Source organism: Triticum aestivum, chromosome 3B (genome assembly GCF_018294505.1).
Source record: "Triticum aestivum cultivar Chinese Spring chromosome 3B, IWGSC CS RefSeq v2.1, whole genome shotgun sequence".
Lineage (NCBI taxonomy): Eukaryota > Viridiplantae > Streptophyta > Magnoliopsida > Poales > Poaceae > Triticum > Triticum aestivum.
Window position 1 is genome coordinate 390,505,969 of NC_057801.1, and position 20,490 is coordinate 390,526,458.

Below are 20,490 nucleotides of genomic sequence, written 5' to 3' on the forward strand. Positions count from 1 at the left end.
TCGTGCATGGTTGTTGGGTTGTTGATGTTTCTAACCCCTCTCCGCCAATCGACTGAGCTCGTTGGCTCACTACCTTCGTAGCACGTGGGTGCAAATCATCATCATGTGCATCGTCGGCTCGCCTCACTGCTTTTCCCGATGCCACTCGCTGGTTTGAAGCTTTTTTCACCTACGGTTGAAGCTTTCTCTGTGAACGGTTGCAACTTTTCCGGTTGTACGGTGGCCCGTTGAGCTTTCTCTCTTGTTGGTTGAACATTTTTTTATCTATGGTCGAAGCTTGTTCGGTCAACTGATGCAACTTTTTTCGTTGAGCAATGCCCCGGTTGAAGCTTTTTCTGGTTGGTTAGTGACCAATTGAAGCTTTCTCTATTGTCGGCCGAAGCTTTTTTGTCAACGGTTGCAATACTGTTTACGGTGGTTCCAGCATCACCTCGCGGTCGTGCGCCAACACTCGCCGCTGGTCGCTGCACAAAGGAGCCTGCAGTCCCAGCATGTCGAGTCTCCATTCCAGCACCCGTCCGTCACCGTTGCAGCATGTGTCCCCAACGCCGTTGTAGCTCGTGTGTGCTAGAGGTGAGGGTTTCCCGAGAGAGGGAGAGGAAAGGAGGCGCTTGTTGTGGTTGTTTATCTGCCCGCGGTGACTCGCCCTAACAACAGGTGGCGGTGGTTGGCCTGCAGCAGCAGCGTCGCCCAACACATCCCCGACGGGTTTGAAGATCGAGGAGTGGAGCGGCAGCGAGCAGCAAGTCTCGGAAAAATGGAGAATGAGCTGTGCTTATGGAGCGAAAGGTTAGGGAAGAAGATAAGGCTGGGAAAAAAGAAAGCAAAGGGCAACACACGACTGGGTGGAATCCGACGTCGTTCATGCGACCGACACGTGCTTTGGTCAGTCGGCCGGATAGAAACATTAGCCTTTACGTTTTCTTCTAGCGACCGTTCCCTCCAACATGAACGAAACAACAAACTGTTTTTTTTTCTATTTTGTTTGATGTTCCTCTTGCCTTTTTTGTTTTTATTTTTAATGTGATACATGAACATCTTTTTTTAACCTATGACCATTTCATAAAAAGACATGAACCTATAGTCGATATGTGCGTATATATGAACAATTATTTTTCTAACAAGACTTTGGAAAACTATATAAACATTTGCTGATAAATACACATTCATTTTTTAAATACGCAAGCACTTTTTTGAAAATTACATGAACACGTTTCTTACAAGGGTGAACATCTTCCTGAAATTACATGAACATTTAAAAAATGCATTTGTACATTTTTTTATTGCATGAATTGTTTGTAGATCTGTGAACACTTTAAAAATAATATGCGTTGTGTATTAAGAAAATGTTTGCGACACATTTTAAAACTGATCATCGTGTATTTAAAAGCCATTCATTATGTGAATAAAAATTACTTATATTATAATTTAAAATCTTTTATCATATATTGGAAAATGGTCACTGTGTATTCATAAAATGTTCACCATGTAATAAATATGGTCATCATGACTTAAAAAGGTCAAATAAAATAAAGATAAAAATTAATATTATAAATTTAAAATAAACAATGAGTAGTCTATACATACATGACAAATATTTTAGTACAATGATGATTTTTGTTTGAAAAAATAATCATTTTTTTAATAAACGATTTATATTTTCAGATACACGATGAAAAAATAACATACGATAATTTTTGTAGAAAAGGATCACATTTTTCAAATAAACGCTAAATAATGCGATCAATCTTCTTAAGGTACATGAGTGCCAAATATGGTTGTGATTGAATGTCAAATATGATTGTAATTGTCCAAGGGAGCAACTAGAGGGTACCCTCTGGCTTGGGCTTTTAGCGGTCCCTCCAGGGCGCACAGACCGCTGCCAAATGGTGCGTCCAGCCACCAAGCCACCATCACGTGTCACGCGTTAGATTAAAAAAGATGTGTCGTGCACCGGGTACAAATAAGGGAGCACAATTTTTTTATTTTTTTCTGCATGAGTTGTTAAGTAGTTGGGTGTTCAGATTTTGCTTGCTTTTTACTAGCTTTTTTAAAGTGTTTTCCCCTTTTTTTTACGGTGGTTTCCTGTTTTCTACGCGTGGAGAACATCGTGTGAAAAGCATAGCTATATGCTTCATGACGAATCATAGTTGTGCTTCCGCATGAAACATAGTTGTGCTTCTCAAAAAGTAAAAAGCACCGTTGTACTTCACGGTGAAGCACAACTGCACTTCCCACAACCCTGCTTGCCGAAAAATGAAAATCACGGTTGTGTTCTCGGTGAAACACAACTCTACTTTCCGAATATGAAAAATGCACAAATGTGCTTTCGTGTGAAGCACAATTATGCTTTTGTTTTTCTTTCTGGATTTTTTGCTTTTTGTTTTTTTGGTTTCTAATTTTGTTTTGTTTTCTTTTTTAGTTTCATTTTTTTATTTTTTATTTTTCCGGTTCTCGGTTTTTGGGAAAAAAGAGAGTTTCATCCAAACCTATTGACATGAGATCAAGTTCTAAAAATCTTGACGCGAAAAACGCAACATTGAAAACAATTCATTATTTGGACGCACGATTTAAGAGATAAAATGTTTTTAAAAATAAATATAAAAAACATAAAACCCATAGGTCATGGCAAGTGTCGTGCATACGGAGAAGTTTTTTCTAAAGGTAACCACAAAGGAGATTTTTTTAGGGATAACCACAAAGGAGATGAGAGTGGTCTGGGTAGATTTGGACTGCTCGTTCCCGCAAAAAAGAAGAAAAAAGATTTCGATTACGGGTTCAGCGCTCGCTAGCCGGGCGGCCCGGGCCTCGTGCCTTGTCAATTACGGGCCGTTGACGTCGGTCCTCGTGCCCAGAAAAATCCCGGCCGAGTCCCCCAACTCCCACCACCTCCTCCACACCTCTCTCTCTCTGGTCTCGCTCTCCTCGCTCCTCGCTCTCCTCCGGCGCGGCCGCGCGAAGCGTCCGCCGCCGCTGCTTCTGCTGCCGGTCGGGGACGATGAGGGCATGGAATTACGTGGTGACGGCGCACAAGCCCACTGCCGTCTCCCACTCCTGCGTCGGCAACTTCACCGCGCCCCACCAACTCAACCTCATCGTCGCGTAAGCACCACCAATGCATTTCTCCTTCTCCGCGCATTCCCTGCTCTTCCGGTTTCGGCGGTCGCGAAAGTTGCGAGGATCGCGTGGTGGTGCCTAGAGTTTTTGTTTGCTCGGCTAAAACCCTAGCCCACCATCGATGCTTATCTGCTTTCGTACTAGCATGATCGTACCCCACCCAGATGGATTTGCTCTCAATTTAGTTCTAGTTATGAGAAAATACTATTTGCTTGTGAAATACTAAGGTGCATTTTGGATAGGTTGATACTTTCTCTTTGAAATTTGACTCGGGCCGTCGGGCGTACAAAAATCAAAGCCCCATTCAAGGGTTTGTTTCGGTATCCTGAACTGCATAAGCGAGGTATAGAATTGGTCGTGGATAGGGAATTCCTAATTAATGTGCTGATTTTTGGGCGACTGGTTGTTTTCTAGGAATCGTCAAGTTTGTTGGTGTCTTTTAATCATCCTGGGGTGGAAGGCCTGCATTATCCTGTCATGTATCCTTGTTTGCAAGCGGAAGGCATTACTACTACTGATAGGGGGGGGGGGGGGATTGATGTCTGCAAACCAACAAGCTACTTATGGTTGTAATAGTGATGCTGTAAGTTGTAATGCCTCTGAAGAAGGTTACAATATCGTGAATGCTAAGGTGATATACGTAAATCTGTGTGTTAACAGTACCTTCTTTCTTTTGCAAAACAAAAGCAGTACCTTGTTTTCTTATCTTTTACTTGATTAGTGGATTTAGCGTCCTTCAAAAAAGGAAAAAAGGAAAGGCGATTGATGTCTACATTGCAACAAAGCTACTTGTGGTTGTAATATTGATGTTGTAATTGTTGTAATAGTGATGCTGTAAATTGTAATGTCTCTCAAGAAGGTTACATTATCGTTAATGCTAAGGTGATATATGTAAATCTGTGTGTTAGCAGTACCTTGTTTGCTTATATTTTACTACTTTATTAGTGGATTTGCCGCCCTTCAAACAGAAACAAAGTAAACTGTCAGGTTTTATTTAAATATTTGCTGACGCCTGCCTGCACAACAAACTTTCAGGAAATGTAACCATATCGAGATTTATATGCTTACTCCTCATGGCCTTCAGGTCAGAGACATTTGCCTCCATGGAATATGTCAATTTCTTCTGTTGCATCATATGTGCTATTAAGAGTTACTATTTGGTGGCTATTTTTTTTCAAATAAATTACATTGACATGCTTTGATCTAATAATTTTCTTATTTGTGAACTACTTGAGATTCTGTAACTAAAAGATATTTTCTCTGGTTGCCAGCTTATGCTTGACGTACCTTTGTATGGAACAGTTGCAACACTTGAGCTCTACCGTTCTCGTGTGAGTTTATTTTCTGTTTCTCTGGTTGAAAGTTGCTTCTTATCTTAAGGAAGTATTTGTGTTTTATAATCTTAAGCTCGTCTCTTTTTCATTCCCAGAGTGAAACTCAAGATTTTCTTTTCATTGGTATGGAAAGATATAGATATTGTGTTCTTCAGTGGGATGGAAGAAAGTCAGAACTTCTTACAAGGTTTAGGCCTTCTTCATTCATCACATTCTGAACATAGAAAGCAATTATCAAAGTTGGTGCTTATCTTAAGTCCATTCATTTGTAGATTAGTGTAATATGTATATACTAGCATGCTATATTTCAGATCCTGGAGTTGTTGGTTAGGTATTCTAAGAAACTTATATAACAGGCATGACCTGAAGGTCAATCCAGCCGAACCACTCTCTTTAGCTTTTCATAGAACTCAACTGAAACTAGTTTAAAAATATATCCTTCCCCTAAGCCCCTAACCATACTTAGCTTAGCAGGAGTTATATATTTCACACCTTACAGATATATGGCATCCAAAGTTTCTTCTTAGTTTTCAGGACCTTCTGGTGAACCTGGGAAATGTTTTTCTATGTTAGTTGTTTGTCTTATGAAGTTGTCCATCTCGATATATGTTGCCACTTGCTGTTACAGCAATATCATCTTGCAAGTTGGTGAAATCTTTTTCTCAGTTTTCTGTCAATCAGGAACTAAACAGTTTGAATATGCAGATCTGAGGGAGATGCTTCTGAATTTTTGGGGCGCCCTACTGACAATGGACAGGTAATGTGATTCTCTCGACTTGTACATGTACAGAGATATGAGGTGTTTTACTAATCGGAAACATTATTTTCTATTACGAGTCCTGTACAGAATGTAGTTCTTGTTAACTAACTGGTTGAACACTTTTTGCTGAGAAACCCTAGTACAGTGATGTTCTCTGTGAAATAATCTCTAAGATACCCCTATTATGCCAGAATTCATGATTTAATTGTATTACTTAAAATGTGGATTGGAATTATTGATCATCACTATCGACTGATTGGTCTTCACCTATATGATGGCTTATTTAAGGTAAGTTATCTATACACTTTTTGTTTTGTTGAGTTTTTCAGTGTTGTTCCTCGAGGCTGTTCTATAGTTCAAGTCGCTGAAGAAACAAATTACTGTATCAAACTTTGATAAATGGAGAAATGTACCACCAGGATGTGTTCTTGGTAGTGTAGACTTGGTAGACCATAGACTGAAGTGCTTCGCCTGGCTTCAGATCCTAGCTCAAGGAAAGATAAAAGAAAAGCTACATTGTGAAAAAAGAAATAAATGAGTTTGTTGGCTGTTGCCAGGTTATACAAGCATTGAACATCAGGTACTGTAGTTGTACATAGTTACCAATTCACTTACAGTTAGAAATGGATAGATCATATACATTACCTGGAATGTGGATGAAGTAGTGAACTGTCATATGATTCTATGACAGTACGACCACCACTCATCATGTTATGCTACCAAACGAAACTAACACATTCTTTTTATACCATCCAATTCGAGCAACCCAACCAGCTCCTATAAAACTGTTTTTCTTAGACGGGCCACATCATGTATATATTACCTTCCTGTTTCGTTTTTACTCCGGAAAGTTGGTATGCTATAGGCTATAGTATGATAGGTATTTTGAAATGATTGATTAAGGATTGCTGGATCACTGTGCCACCATGCCAGTTTATGGCATTAGTACCTTATAGAAGAGTTAGCCTTTTTCGGTTTTATGTTTCTTTAAGGTTATGATGATTTTTTAAGTTTAGTAGAGAATTGTTAAAACTGTTATTTTGCCTATAACTAGGTAAGCATGTTATTGTACATCTTATCAGCTTTTCGTTCTGGATGTGTCAGGCTTGAAGAACTTGTAGTGTTGGACATCAAGTTTCTTTATCGTTGTGAAAACCCTACAGTAGTGGTTCTTTACCAGGTATACTCCTTTTTCACTTTTGCACAAGAATGTATTATGTCCTATATTCACAGTGGACTCCATCCAGTTGACTCCTAGTATGCAAACATATAACTATGTTACTTTATGCTCTTGTTAAAGTAGTTGTACACAGTATGTTTTGTTGATTGATCCCTATCTTTACCACATGAAAATTTTCGACTGCTGTAAAGTAATGGTTTCTATGTAACATAAAAAACACATGCCTTCAGTTTTTCTAATGCTACGTCTCCCTTTTTGATTTTCTTGATTTGCATTTTGTTGTTGTAATTCAGCCATGATAGTCATCAAATGATTCTTATTTCCATATTACACTGCAGGACAACAAAGATGCCAGACATGTTAAGACATACGAAATTGAGTTGGAGGACAAAAAGTCGAAGGTTCTTGGTCTCAGAACAATTTAGACCACAGTGCTCGTCTGTTAATACCTGTACCACTGGGTGGTGTCATAATAGTTGGTGAGGACACAATAGTTTACTGCAGTTCCGAAACTACTAAATCTCTATCAATAAAGCAAGTAAGACTCTGGCAGTAGTGCTCTTCTGTTTTGGCATGAACTATTATTTGTGTATAACATTTTCATTCTGGTAACGGTTTATAATTGCTACATCATTTCTTGTGCAGTCCATCATTAGAGCTGTTGGGCGGGTTGACCAGTGCGGTTCTCGCTATTTATATGGAGACAACACTGGTGCTCTGCATTTGCTTACAATTACCCATGAATCGGGAAGGTATCCATCTATTGCATTTAAACTGGCTTCTAGACTCCAGTACTAAATTAATCGCCTCTTAAATTTCCTTTGTCTATGCTATGGTGGCATCTAGAGTGACTGGTTTAAAAAGTCACTTCATTGGGGAGACGTCAATTGCCTCAACAATATCATATGTTGGCAGTGGTTTCTTTTATGTTGGTTCACAATTTGGGGACTCACAGGTAGGTGACATCAGCTTGAATTGCAGTTGTTATTTACTCTTCCTAGTGTATTACTCTTATAGATCTGACATTGTGTCATAGTGGGTGTCATTCATGATTTGCTGTACTGTTACCTCTAAATAAACTCCCAAAACATGTGCATGTGCCCATACACGCGGGGACAGACAGACTGTATGACTGCATCTTCATGTTTGACTTTGCTGTTCCAACCATGTGAATATTCTGGAGTTTTTTCCATTCCAACCTTTATTTCTAGTGGCATTATAAGTTTGTGCCTAAACAAGCTATTGTTCTTAACAGCTTCTAAAATTGAATACTCAAGCTGATGCTAGAGGTTCATTTGTTGAAATTCTCGAACAATATATAAACACTGGACCAATTGTAGACTTGTGTGTGGTTGATTTTGGAAGGCGAGGACAAGGTCAGGTGATTACTTGTTCGGGTGCACACAAGGATGGTTCAATTCGGATAATTCGTAATGAAATAGTAATTACTGACCAGGTCTGAAATTTTCCTTTTATACTTCATCCATGCTGTCTTGAACTCTGAGATACACTATTGAAATCTTAAGATGTATCTTCATGTGTAACCAGGCTTCATTACAACTCCATGGCATGAAAGGACTATGGTCTTTAAAATGTTCATCGAACGATCCATATGACATATTCTTGGTTGTGACCTTTATAAACGAGACACGCTTCTTGGCAATCAATAAGGAAAACAAATTGGTAGAAACACCTATAGAAGGATTTAATTCAGAAACACAGACTCTGGTCTGCGAAAGTGCCATCCACAATCAGCTTATACAGGTTCTCCCCTTTTTACTCATCTGTATTTTTCTTTGTCTACATTTGGATACTTGCTTTTAGTTTTAGCCATTTCTGTGGTTTTCTTCCCACACTTGTTAAAACATGTAATCTTGATGGTAGGTTACTGCGCAATCTGTCAGATTAGTCAGCTCTACTTCTCGAGATTTACTGGATCAATGGTTTGCACCAACAGGATTTCCAGTCAATGTTGCAGCAGCTAATGCGTGCCAGGTTGGCATCTCTTTGGGTGATATTTCTTGGTACTATCGCGATGATCATTGAGTTGGAAAATACATCCACCTTGCCACTCAAAATGTGGCTCTAAGCTACACATGCATCCTCACATCGGATAATATTTTCCAATTTATACATCTTTGTGATAGTACTCTAATTATTAACATCTCTGTTTTGAAGTCTGCATATTATTGCTAACTATTGTGACGTATGACGTGAGATTGCAAACTGTATATCCAGTATCCACATAACATTACTTTAGTTTCATGTACTTCTATTTTTAAACTAATTCATTCACAATGTTCGCAGAAACTCAGGATACTGATGCCAAACCGATTACCGTAGGGAAACAAGCCGGTTTCAGTATCTAAATTTATATGTGGCTCAGCGAGCATGATAGTCAGTCACAAGCTGGGTGGAAGCTGATCAGAACGTATTTAAAAAAAAGTTATTTCTTTATACTAAGTTAATTTACGAAATGTTATGTCTATCACTGCAACGACAGTTATGAAGTACTCCATTCGTTCACAAATACAAGATGTTCTAACGTTCTTGTTAATTGGATGTATATAGACATGTTTTAGTGTGTTTGTTCGCTCATTTCAGTCACTATGTAGTTTATATTGAAATATCCAAAACATCTTATGTCTATGACTTCCCAATTAAAATAGGACTGCACCAGGGGTCAGCTTTGAGCCCTTATCTTTTTTGCTTTGGTGATGGATGAGGTCACAAGGGATATACAAGGAGATATCCCATGGTGTATGCTCTTTGCTGATGATGTGGTGCTAGTCAATGATAGTCGGACGAGGGTCAATAGGAAGTTAGAGCTTTGGAGACAAACCTTGGAATCGAAAAGTTTTAGACTTATAGTAGAACTACACCGAGTACATGAGGTGCAGTTTCAGTACTGCTAGGCACGAGGAGGAGGAGGTTAGCCTTGATGGGCAGGTGGTGCCTTAGAAGGACACCTTTCGATATTTGGAGTCAATGCTGCAGAAGGATGGGGATATCGATGAAGATGTGAACCATCGAATCAAAGCCGGATGGATGAAGTGGCGCCAAGCTTCTAGCATTCTGTATGATAAGAGAGTGCCACAAAAGCTAAAAGGCAAGTTTTATAGGACGGCGGTTCGACCCGCAATGTTGTATGGCGCTGAGTGTTTGCCGACTAAAAGGCGACATGTGCAATAGTTAGGTGCGGCGGAAATGTGCATGTTGAGATAGATGTGTGGCCACACAAGGAAGGACCGAGTCCGGAATGATGATATACGAGATAGAGTTGGGGTAGCACCAATTGAAGAGAAGCTGGTCCAACATCCTCTGAGATGGTTTGGGCATATTCAGTACAGGCCTCCAGAAGCTTCAGTTTTTTTAGAAAAGGATCCAGAAGCTTCAGTGCATAGCGGACGGCTAAAGCGTGCTGATAATGTCAAAAGAGGCCGGGGTAGACCGAACTTGACATGGGAGGAGTCCGTAAAGAGAGATCTGAAGGACTGGAGTATTACCAAAGAACTAGCCATGGACAGGGGTGCGTGGAAGCTGCTATCCATGTGCCAGAACCATGAGTTGGTCGGGTGTTATGGCGCTGCTAGAAGGAGGGTGCGAGAGGGCTGGCTGGGGGCCTTTTGCCCACGGCCGGGCAAGAGGGAAGGGATTTCCTTCTTAATTCTTGCTTGATTAGATTGATACATCTCCTCTCTTTATATAGAGAGGTTTACTTGACTCCCAAGCAAGGCTTACTTGACCCCTAAGCAAGCGACCCTTATCTCTAATTAACCCTAAGACTAATGGGCCCATTAGGCCCATTACGTACTCTAACACTACACCCCACCTGGACATGCAGCTTGTCCTCGAGCTGCAGCCTAACCAACTTATAACCATGACTCGACGCATCACAAACCTAACACCTAAAAACAAGCCTTTTACATCTCGACTTGTTTTATTATTCTCAACCTGAAATGGACTGGGACGTTTTATTTTGGACCCGTTAACAAAAAGTGGACACCATACGTCGGACGTGCACGTGTACAGCCACCTGGATCCCATGGACACCACCTGGACAAAAGGAGTGCATGTGTATGACCACCTGGAAGTGGTCGCAAGAGTGACCAGCAGAGGCGCCGTCGCGGCGGCCGGTGGCGGAATGCAGTGGTGCTACGCGGTGCGCTGCTATCGGTGACACCATGCCTTCTCCCTGCCGGACGACTGTTGGTTTGCACCGCACAGGAAAGAGTGGAGGGCTTACGATGGAGAATGACGAGGAGGGGTGCACCCCCCCAACCGCTTATGTCGCAGACTTTGAGGTCGCTGCCCGCGGGGAAAACAGCATGCCCGCCGCCCGTGGGGGAAACCGCATGCCCAAGATCCCCGACGCAGCGGATGAGATCGAGGTCCTTTGCGCAGCGATGGGCAACTTGGAGGAGCGGCAGCTGCAGACCACGTATCTCCCGCATACGCCGACGCGCTAGGAGGCCGCGCGCAGCAGCCTGCAGCCTCACCGCCGCCGGCACATGGCGGGTAGCGATCCAAGACGGAAACGGTGACGGCGACTGGACTTGGTGAAGCGGGACTCCCGCCGGTGCGGTCGATGCGGGACCGGAGCTGACCGACGGTGGCTGCTGTAGCTGCAGCGGCTGCTGCGGCGGAGCGCCGGGCGCGGCGGCTGCCACTGTAGCCAGGGCTGGGCGGTGGTGGCGATGGATGGCAGCTGCAGCGGCTGCCGCAGTGGCCCGGCGAGCGCGGCGAAGGCCGCCTGGTGCGGCGGCTGCCACGGCAGCCACAGCGGCGGCTAGGAGGGTGCGAGAGGGCCGGCCGGGGGCCTTTTGCCCACGGCCGGGCAAGAGGGAAGGGATTTCCTTCTTAATTCTTACTTGATTAGATTGATACATCTTCTCTCTTTATATAGAGAGGTTTACTTGACTCCCAACAAGGCTTACTTGACCCCTAAGCAAGCGACCCTTATCCCTAATTAACCCTAAGACTAATGGGCCCATTAGGCCCATTACGTACTCTAACATCGGGAGATCTTATGGGTTTCACCTCTAGCCTACCCCAACTTGTTTAGGACTAAACGCTTTGTTGTTGTTATCTTATGTTTGTGAACAGAGGGAGTATATTATAATTGTCATAAATTATTCATTACTTGGTACAGCTTGACATAAATGGTTTTTTGTTGGTTTACCTGGAAGCTCTCCTGATTGAGTTGGCTTATTACAGTAATGACATTCTGATTACTATCAGTTGGGGGATCTACTTCAGATCTAGCAATGCATGGTACATAGCACCTACTTAAAATCTAACAATGCTGATGCACAATCATGTTGCTCCCAAGCCTAGGGTGCTACACATGCCCTTGCTCGAAAAATGCTGCAGCTAGTCGTGAAAAAATCGTCGCACTTTGTTCCACTTCTGAAATGTGCGTGTGAGTTCAGGCGCAGGGGGCAGGCATTGGTGTATGTGGGTGGGTGGATGACTGGGTTTTGCATGGCTAGGATTGTAGTACGTGCTACAATGTCAGAATAAAGTAGAAGTTCCTGAATGAAATAAGACTTGTGTTATCTACAAACTCAGACGTTTCAGATGATATGCATGTCCTCAACATTTTAATTGCTTATACCTTGGTATTGTAGCAGTTTTTGATACACATTGTTGCCATCTTGCAGGTTTTGTTGGCAACTGGTGGTTTCCATCTCATCTACCTAGAAATTACCAACTCTAAGTTGGTGGAAGTGAAGCATGTAGAGCTTGAGCATGCGATTTCTTGTCTTGACATAAACCCAATCGGTGAGAATCTACAATATAGCTCCCTTGCAGCTGTTGGGATGTGGACAGATACAAGTGTGAGGATATTTTCACTCCCTGGCATTGAACTAATTAGGAAGGAGAATTTGGGTGAAGTTGTTCATCGTTCTGTTCTGCTGTGTACTATTGAAGAGGTATGCTCTTCATGTTGCTTTTCCGTGAAAGAAAATTGGACCACCGACAGTAATATCTTCCTTGGTCTTCTTTTCAGGTGTCGTACTTGTTCTGTGCTCTTGGAGATGGTCACCTCTTTAGTTTTGTGTTGAACATAAGTACATGTGAACTATCAGATAGAAGCAGGGTCTCCTTGGGGACACAACCAATCAGCCTCTGTAAATTCTTATCTCATGATAAAGCTCATGTGTTGGCTGCATCAGATAGGCCAACTATCATATGCAGCAGTGACAAGAAGTTACTCTATAGTTATGTCAACTTGAAAGAAATGAACCACGTGTGCCCTTTTAATACAGTTATTTTTCCAGAAAGGTCCCTCCCTCCCTCATGTTGTGCACGTGTGTACCTATTGTTTTTATCTCTTTGGATAAAATAGTTCCTTGGATTTGCATTAAGCTATTTCTTGTTGTCACAGCATTGCGATAGCTAAAGAAGCTGAACTTTCAATTGGTGCAATTAACTACTCCAGAAAGCGTCATATCCACACAATCCCCTTGAATGAGCATGCACGCCGCATCTGTCACCAGGAACAATCTCAAACACTTGCACTCTGCAGTTTCAAGAACAAGTACATGCATGGAGTGAGCGAGACACATTTTGTTCGTCTATTAGACCATCAGACTTTTGGGATTTTATCAACACATAGTCTTGATGCTTTTGAATGTGGTTGCTCAATCATCAGTTGTTCATTTTCTGATGATGATAATTTCTACTATTGTGTGGGAACAGCATATGTTTTGCCCATGGAAGATGAACCCACAAAGGTAAGGTTTTATCAGGTTGACGCCTAATGAACATCATGCTCTTTGTAAATTTTGACTGCCTTATCCGGAATTACTGTCTCATGAATTCATCTGATGAAACTAGTAATGGCTTCCTTCTTTGCTTCTTTATTACATATTCTTGTGACAAGCAAGTAACATACTCCCTCCGTCCCATAATATAAGAGTATATTATAGGACGGAGGGAGTACCTATTATTGACTGCATGGAATGAATCATGTCAAACTTCAGCAACGTGGATTACCTTTTCTTCTCTGGTAGAAGTTTTAGGTTCTTATGACTTGTATCTAGTCACTTGTCAAGTATCGGTGCTGTGCAATATGAACCACAGATACTGCGTTTCCTTTTCCTTTGTTTGTAATTCTTGTTACACGGAGGTGCATGTAGTCAACCAATGGTGAGTAGTTTTGCAGAATACAGAAAATTACATTGAGCATTAGAACTGTTTTTTATGCCTATATTGATCCAACATTTTCTCCTGCACTTAACTTCTCTGTTTTGGTACCAATGCAACCTGACATAGGGGCGGATCCTGGTTTTTTTAGTTAAAGAAGGGAAGTTACAACTAATCAAAGCGAAGGAAACCAAAGGAGCTGTCTATTCGCTTAAATCATTCAATGGGAAATTATTGGCTGCTATTAATCAGAAGATCAGATTGTACAAGTGGGTGCAGCGAAATGATATGTCACATGTACTACAATTTGAGTGTGCCCATGATGGCCACGTATTATCTTTGTATACTCAAACACGTGGTGATTTCATCTTGGTTGGAGACTTGATGAGATCATTATCGTTGCTGATATACAAGGTATAGCCACACTTTTCATTTGATACTTGTTTAAGGATCACTGCAATTCCTCTGAATCCTAAAATAAGTTCGCCGACGTTTCTGCATCACACTGGTTACTGCTGTTTTCTTATTGGGCAGCACGAAGAAGGCACGATTGAAGAGGTGGCTAGGGATTTAAACACAAACTGGATTACTGCAGTTGAGATGCTGGATGATGATATTTATATTGGTGCAGACAATTGCTGTAACCTATTTACCGTGTGCAAGTCCCCATATGGGTTCCTTGAGCCCGTTGGGGAGTACCATCTGGGGGACGTGGTGAATAGGTTGCATCACGGTTCTCTGGTTATGCACCACGCAGATTCGGGGACAGGCCAGTTTCCTTCAGTCATCTTTGGCACGGTCAATGGCGCCATCGGTGTGATTGCCTCCCTTCCATATGACCTATATGCGTTCCTAGAGAAGCTGCAGTCCGTCCTTGTGAATTTCGTCAAGGGTGTTGGTAACCTTAGCCATGCAGAATGGCGGTCATTCTGTAACGCCAGGAGGACCAGTTCAGCCCGGAACTTCGTGGATGGTGATCTGATTGAATCTTTCTTCAGTCTGAGCCCAAGCCAGATGGTGGAGGTTGCGTGCGCGATGGGTGTCCCTCCGATTGAGTTGTATAAGAAAGTGCAGGAGTTGATCAATCCACACTAGTAATAAGTACTACTTAATAAGCATAGCAACGTACAGTACTCTAGCTACCTACCGTCATGTGTAGCTCTAGTGAATGAATATTCCTACTATTAACTCGTTGCCAGCGTGGTACAGTAGAATAGATGCATGCTAAAGGTGATATTTCCAGTTCTGGGCCCAACTTCATGGCCGCTCAACTGCTGGTAACCCAATGTTGTAGATGCAGGTAACAGCCTTCAGTCTAATTCCTTCCTTTTTGCTTTATTGTTGGAGAGAAATTTGGTTGTAGCCAAGGAGATTGTACATTTGGTTACACTTCTGAAACAGTCATACTGTTGTAGACCACTCTGTTCGTGTGATGCATCGGCCATCAGGTGAAAACTTATGGGTCCGTTCAGCCTCTGAACCCTGATCTCGTCGCCCCTCTGTTTTTTCCTTTTTGGAAAAGGAGGTTTAAACCCTCGGCTTCTGCATCAAGCGATGCATGTGGCCATCAAACCACACGAAGCCATCACTCACACCTATAAAACTCAATTATGTGGAGTGCTTTTACTCCTCAAATCTAAATCGGTGTCATCGCCGATCCATCCACGTAACGTATTGGAACGAACAACCAGTACATCAGACCTAAAGTGTACACCACACATGCACACGTTTTAGACGCCGCCGTCATCATCAGACCGCTGACCCATCTTCAGGAGAGAGATCCGCATCATCCTTGTCAGCCCGTCCATCTGTCCATCCGTCGATGCCACCACGGCGCCACCTCCTCGCGCTCGTCCGTCCAAGCGCGAAGATTCTGGAAGATCTGTCGTGCGTAGCACCTGCCGACCAGGCATGACACAGCGTAGCACCTGTCGGTCAGGCATGACTTGACATCTTCACCGAAGCTCCGTGCAAGACGAAGCCGCTCCACCTCCTGCCTCTTGTCTTCTAGCGCTGCTCCACAAACAATGCTCCCAAGAGAGAAACGATGCCGCAGTACCGCCATCGTACGATCTGGAAGACCAGATCCTAAGGTTTCCCCTGGAGCAGCATGAGTGGGTCGACAGTCGTTGCACGGCGATGCCTTCATCAAGGTAACGACGCATAACGCCGCCATCGCTTGCCATCGGCTCGGTTTTCACCGACAACTTGTCATCCTGACTCGCAGCTGGAAATAGATGGCGGATCTTGAGATCTGACCATCCAGCCTCAGGCCGACCACCTCCGACGGAGGAGACCGCCGGCTGCACCGGCCAGATTGGATCTGACCGGAGGCGCCGCCAAGCCGCCCACCCGACAAGATCAATGTGAAGGACACCCGACCACCGGAGGTAGCCGCCGCCACCATCATGGGTGATCCTGCTGCCGGATTGGCCGCCATCTGCGTGCGTGCGCCCGCGCCGCGGCCACCACGCCTCCTCCATGGATCTGGGCAGGATCCCATCCCTGAAGAAGAGGGCTGCAGTGACATGGGCGCACAACCGCTATCATCGCCGTCCTCCCACCACCACCGGGCCTAGCGACGCGAGCCGAGGAGCGCCGGGCCGTCCACCCATCGCTCGAGCCTCCTGCCCGAGGACAAGCCACGCCAGGGTACCAGGGACCCCGCCGCCGCCGGATCTGCACGGGCTTAGCCCGGTCGAGTCCATAGGGCGGCGACGAGGGGGAAGAGAAGGTGTGAGAGGGACCTGGCGGAGTAGATCTCGCCGCCGCCCGAGTTGCCTCTCTGCTATTCAATGAAAGCTTGCTGTGTAGCCTTTTCGTCAAAATTAAAAGAAGAAGAAAACGTTGTGGATGAGCATGCGCTTTCCTGTGAAGCCATGATCATGCACCAAACTAGGTGTGCTTCGGCACACCTGTATTTACATAAGTTTACAATTGACGCAACAGATCTATTTATAGATCAAAACTTTACTAAAAACACATGTTAGAACGCGTCGCGGTTTGCCGGAGAGCTGTCTCACAAACCCTACTCAGATCAGCTCAACACCAACTTCAACAAACCACCACAGAAGGTGCGCACGGAGAACTCCGTGATGTTTACCAGCTCGAGGACCCCTTCCTCTTCTTCCATGATGACGCAGCTTCCGTCTCCTCCCTCCTCACTAAGGCCTAGGTCGGCGAGCCGTTCACCGCGCTCCGCCTCATCTAGAACCTCAGCATGCAAGGTCTAGGCAGGGTAAATGGAGGTCTAGGCAGGGTAAGAAAGGGCTTAGGGCATAAATGGAGGTCTAGGTCGGCGAGACTTAGGGCATAAATGGAGGTCTAGGCAGAGTAAGCAAGGAATTGCCTACACAAATAAGAAATCATGCCACATACTACACTAGTATGCCAAACGGGTTATATTTCAATGGTAGTAGACGGTAATTCACTTCTTTATATGCGCTAAACTAATATCAACACCCATATAATAATCACAAATGCACTACGAGTAAAAACTAAGTTACCACCTAGGTCGCACCTAGGGCTCTTAGGCACCGCCTAGGCACTAGGCGAAGGCCAACCGCCTTGCTTACGCCTACTGCTTTTTCCAACCTTGTCTAAAACTAGCCCTAAGTCATACAAGGCCCATGGGCCCAAGTGGAGGTGATGCAACACCTTTGGACTTGTAATTTGACTTGGATTCTGCTGTAACATCACATTGTTTTGTCAATATCTCAACACTTCAAGCGAATTTGAAGGTGAATCCAATTGGGTTGGAAAGAGCACAAAATCTGCTTTCCAACAGAAAAAGAATTACCCAATTCGGAGTCCGAATGAAAGAGATCTCGGCATTTTGAGTCAGGTATGTTTGTGCAGTCAGAATCTGAGTCCAGAACATGGGAGACTTGGACTCTATCTTCTCTTGGCCCAAAAGTGATGTGAGAGCACTTTTTTTAACAACACCTAAACTTCTCTTTTTCTCTTATCTTCATATGTGGATTGTACAAATGTCCCATACACCTGCAATTAGGCATGGCACAAAGGTCTGTTAAGTATTTTTGTCCTGGATAACATAAATAAATTATTGCATATACTACAAGAAATACGTCAACTTGCGACCATCACTATTGGTCGCTGAAAGGTCATTGTTTTTCATTTGTGACCTTTTTGTGACCAAAAACAGATGGTCAAAAGCTGGCAGTCGTAAACTGAAATTAACGAGGCAACAACCAAAACAAAAGGTCATGGATTCTACGACCTTCTGTTTTGGTCACTAGCTGTCTGCCCAGGCCACGTCGGATCCGACGTGGCAAAATTACGACCAATTGAAAAGGTCGTTGATAAGATTCAGCCGGGTCCAATTCGGTGTTTTAGATGGGCCGAGTCCAGTAATTCGGCCTTTTATGTTTTTTTGGACTGATTTTTTCTGCTATATGGCTGGGCCTTTTCTATCCGGGCTCGGCCTTTTTTCCAGTCATTTTTTCAACATAATACCATTTGGGGCAAGGCCTTTTTGCAACCCAGGAATTAATTTGTCCAACATTGTTCGGGCCAAGGCCTCTTCCAGCCCATCAATATTTTCAGCCTAGTAATGCAAAAGGACTAGATGACGGAGAAACAAATGATTTTTTTTCAAGTTTGCTGTCAAAGCAACGTTTGTTCCATCATACAACATTTGTTGTGATTACATTTTCATCACATTACAGACATAAGAAGCAGCAACTAAAAGATTCTCATCTATAACAAACGACAGCCATGTTCAAATAACCTTGGCAATAAAAAAACAGCATCACAACTAATATACAGTACAACTTCCGCTTATGTGCAGACCTACAGGAAGGCCAAACAAAAAAAAATCATTGAAAATATGATCACTAGCTTAGATATTTAGAGATAACTGCTATGCTGCCGATTAGATTTGGTTGCAACCCTTCCAATTTGGTAGGGGAATCTCTCTAGCATCATCTCTCATAACCTAAAAGAAGGAACATAAACCATCATCAGAATTTGCAACTTTTTGTCCTGCCAAAATATTAGTACTTGTTTAAAACAAAGGATTGATGGCAAAAATTATTTCTGTAGGTGTTTGTTGGATACTGATGGTAGTTTGAGTTGGTAGGCTGAATAGTTCAGTGTGTTAAACAACCAGGTGCATTTTTCTCTACAGCTGAACCAGGTATATAGTTCAAAGTCTGTTAAGCATGTGACACAAAACATTTTTTGTATTTCAGCATGATAGACCATAAACATAACTTGCTAATTGCAGGTTAAAACTAAAATGTTCGGAGTGAGCCAAATAATGCATAGGTAATTATGATGGAGAAACCACACTTTTATAAAATGTTTAAATACTCTAAAATAAATAAAACAATAGCAAATACAATTATTTAATGCTTTAGAAATGATGAACATTTTCCGAACTAAATTGTTATAAGTATTAAACTATTGTGGCAGTGGCATAATTTGTAAAATCTAATTAGGTGCCAATTTGATAATTTACTAAAACTAAAATAAAAGGAAACTAAAAGAAAGCAAAAATAACAAATAAAAGTAAGAAAAGATAAAGGCAAAACATCAAAGGGTTAAAAACAGAAAAACAGAACCCCCCTCCCCCAGTGGGCTTCGTGGCCCAACTGGCCATTCAGCCCGTCATGCCGGCCCACTCCCCGCACACCGCCTGGCCTATAGGCCACGCCCCGAAACCCTAACCGCACTACCCCCACTCACCCCCTCCCACATCGCCCACTCCTCCCCCCGATCTGGATCGAGATCGGGGGCTCGACGCCGCCGCCGCCCGGTGCTGTCCCGCCTCACGCCGGCGCCTCGCCGCCACACGTCGCTCACCGCCGTCCTCCACCTCCTCCCCGTTCCTGGACCGGGAAGTGCCCCCGACGCCGTGCGCCGCACCATCGCCGCCCGGAGCTTCGCTCCTTGCTGGACCTCCCCGACCGCCTCCCCACCGGACTGCCTCCTCCACGCCTTCGTCATCCTCGGCCTCCACCACGAGCACCACTGCCCTGGACCCTACATCCCTCTGTGAGCGCCATCCCCATCTCCCTCTCTCCCCGTCGTCGCGGTTGCCTTTCTCCGCACGAGCACACGCTCACTCGCCGTCGCCCCTCGCCCGTGCATGGCCACGCGCCCGCTGTCCCGTCATGGTCACCGCCCCTCTTGGCTCCAGCGCATGCACACCGCACACGCCCGTCCCCGACTTCTCCCTCGCGCGCCCGCTCGCTTCGGCACCCGCGCTTGCCGTCACCGGCCACGGCCACCGCCGAAGCCCCCTGCTACCCGTGCCTCCCGCTCGTCGGTCCGGTCCCCACTCCGGCCACCACCCGCGGCCTCCTCCTCCCCGCGCCACTCCTCATCGCCACGCCCCGCGGCCACCTCCGCTGCCTCCCTTGGCCGGCGCCTTGGCCGCCGGCGCCCAGCCGCGTCGGGCCATGGCCTCCGCCTGCGGTCGGGTGCCCGTAGCGCCCGTTCGGGCCACCCCGCACCCGTCGCCCGTTATGCCCCAGGGCCTATGACATATGGGCCCTCCCTAGAACGGTTTTATAAAAAAAAGAATTAAAATAATAATAATAAATTTAATTAATTAATTAATTAAATTAATTAACTAAATTAATCCTATTTAGTTAACCTAATTAACTAGTTAGTTTAATTAAACAGTAATTAGATTACTTAAACCCTAATTAGACTAAACAATCAATGACGATCGGGTCCCACATGTCAGTTGACTAGTCAACGCCTTTGTTGACTGCTGACGTCATGCTGACGTCAGCGTGCACTGTTCTGGATAATGTTGAATTAAAATATTTAAATTAATCCTAAAAGTGATTTAAAACTTAAAAAATTAATTTAAAATAAACCGTAGCTCAGATGGAAAAACTTTCTACATGAAAGTTGCTAAGAACGACGAGACGAATCCGGATACGCAGCCCGTTCATCCGCCACGCGTCCCTAGC

The 20,490-nt window shown here is 44.0% G+C and overlaps 1 pseudogene; it reads left to right on the plus strand.

Annotated features, from left to right (window-relative positions):
- Window positions 1-2,886: 2,886 nt before the first annotated feature.
- LOC123070011 (DNA damage-binding protein 1-like) lies at window positions 2,887-15,123 on the plus strand (annotated as a pseudogene).
- Window positions 15,124-20,490: the final 5,367 nt, after the last annotated feature.